Here is a 2,336-nt window from a genome sequence, read left to right as displayed (position 1 = left end):
ATAATCTTCCATCAAAAACTCAATTTTGATGCTTATTGTCTCTAAATTGACTAGCCCGAATTAACGGGCGTTACAAGAGGCTTGATGATTTCTTAATGATGCTTGCTGGTCAATCATCATTGCCTGATGTTCTTTCATCATAGATTATTGATCCTTCATCATTATTCTTCGATCCTTCAGTGTTGTATCAGTATCATCATGTCTTTTCTCTGAAGCTTCCATGAAATGAAGTAGCATGGTTTCCAAGTCAACCTTCTTCTTAGCTGGTGGTTGCCCTTTTTGGTAAAAGCCTCGACCTGTCTGCCTATATCTTTCTTCCTTTTGCTTCTTGTATTCATCATATGGCAATCACTCCTTCTTTCTTTTTTGCCAGTCTTCATCATATTTATCCCCACCCGATAAGCAAACTTGAGCTATTTTATTCCCATATTCATCCATGTAGCAATCCTTAGTCAAGTGTGGACCATTGCACCTTTCACAACCAACTCTTATAGGATGTATTGACTGGTCTATCTTGGTCATCCTATTATCCATAGTGTTGAGCATTTCTAGCACAGAAACCATGTCTTCTGAACTTCCTCCCCCAATTCCTTTAATGCCTTCATGCCTTGGATTGTGGTACTCACGAGAATGATTTGAAAATTCTTCAACTAACTCCTTGACTTCCCCCAGATTTTTCTTTATAAGCCATCCTTGAGAATCAAGGATTTGTCTTGTCATTACATTAACCCCGTCATAGAAAATGGATACTTCTTGTTGAATGTTAAGGTCATGTTGAGGACAATTCCTTAACAAACCTTTGTAGCATTCCCATGCCTCGTAGAGTGACTCACCCGGATTTTGGTCAAAATTAGCTATCGCCTTCTTGAGTTTAGCTATCTTGGAAGGTAGGCAGAATTAATCTAGAAACTGCTCACGCATCTGATCCCAAGTAGTGATTGCACCAGGTGGTAGTGCCTTCAGCCAGTCTTTTGGAGGTCCTTTAAAAGTGACTGGCAGCATCCTTAGTAAAGTTGTCTCTCTAGGAACATTAGGAGCATTGAAGTAATCGGTAATGTCATTGACCTCATCTAGATGCTTAAAAGCGTCCTCATGTGTAACAGCCCGGATTTCCAGGTATCTTTTATGTTTATGTTTTGGTGTTTTGAGAAGGGACTCGGTGAGTTGGAGCTCAGACTCGTCGAGTAGGATCGCGGGTCTGGACGTGGGTTCGCGCTTGGACTCGACGAGTCCAAAGTATGGACTCGGCGAGTCTGCGCTGTTTAATGAAACCCTAATTTCTCGGGTTTGGGACCAATTTAAAGGGCCTTATGGCCGTCATTTGTGCTCATCAGTCCCTTGAGTGAAACCCTTATCGAGTGTAAGCGTTTTGAGCATAGAAGGAGGCCATTGTTGATCTTGGAAGTGTCATCTTGCAAGGAAAAGGGAGGATTAGCTAAGGAAAGGCAAGAGGAGCCACTTTCTAAGAGTTTGGGGTCCAGAGCATCACATTTGAGGTATATTCTTCGAGCTATTTCTGCTATGTCGAAATTTATGTTGGTTTAGGGCTTATTGAACCCTTTTATGATAAGATCTAGTGCTTCCTTGGTCCCTTGAGTGAGTAAGTTGTAGATCTGGACCTTTGGAGGTCCAGAGTGTCCCTTTGCCCAAGCTTTTTGTGAATCAATGGAGGTTTTGGATTGGAATCCTTATGCCTTAGGTCAAAATGCCATTTATGAGCCATGGGGTGTGTTATGAACACCAAGATAAGGACTTTACGTGTTCAATCAGTCTAGGAAGGCCAGATCTATGAATTTTTGGAGCAGATCTGACCTTAGAAGCAAGTTTGAGTGATTGCATGGCATGGACTCGCCGAGTCCGATGGGAAAACTCGGCGAGTAGCTTGAAGATTGCCCTCAGATCACCCAGTGAGTGGTCCAGTCGAGTCATAGGTTGACTCAGTGAGTCAGGGCGAGTGTGAGAGGGTTGGCAGGTGGTCTGAGTTGAACTGGGACTCGCCGAGTTGTTCTTGAGACTCGGCGAGTTGAGTCGGGGTGGCCCCGCGATTCTTCCAGGTGGAACTCGTCGAGTCAGGGGGAGTACTCGACGTGTAAAAAGGGAATTCCAGAGATTGGTGAAAATGTTTAGACTCGCCGAGTCGCCATAGTGCACTCGCCGAATCCGGTCAAAGTTGACCGTTGACCATTGCCCAAGAGTTGACCAGTGTTGACTTCTTAGGGGTAGTCAACCTTAGTGTTAAAAAGTGTTAATTAGAGATATATGATGTTATAGGGAGATTGTAGCTCGGAGGATCGAGCACGTGTGATTTCGGGATTTGTTAGCTATCGATATTCACG

The 2,336-nt window shown here is 43.8% G+C and overlaps 1 non-coding gene across 1 annotated transcript; it reads left to right on the top strand.

Moving 5' to 3' along the window:
* Positions 1–766: 766 nt before the first annotated feature.
* LOC111877731 (small nucleolar RNA R71) lies at positions 767–873 on the top strand. The gene has a single exon (XR_002845518.1). It is a non-coding gene; the product is annotated as a small nucleolar RNA R71 (small nucleolar RNA).
* The last annotated feature ends 1,463 nt before the right edge of the window (positions 874–2,336 follow it).

Source organism: Lactuca sativa, chromosome 3 (genome assembly GCF_002870075.4).
Source record: "Lactuca sativa cultivar Salinas chromosome 3, Lsat_Salinas_v11, whole genome shotgun sequence".
Classification (NCBI taxonomy): Eukaryota; Viridiplantae; Streptophyta; class Magnoliopsida; order Asterales; family Asteraceae; genus Lactuca; species Lactuca sativa.
The sequence above is the reverse complement of the archived record's forward strand: the minus strand, read 5'-3'. Positions and strand labels throughout refer to the sequence as shown.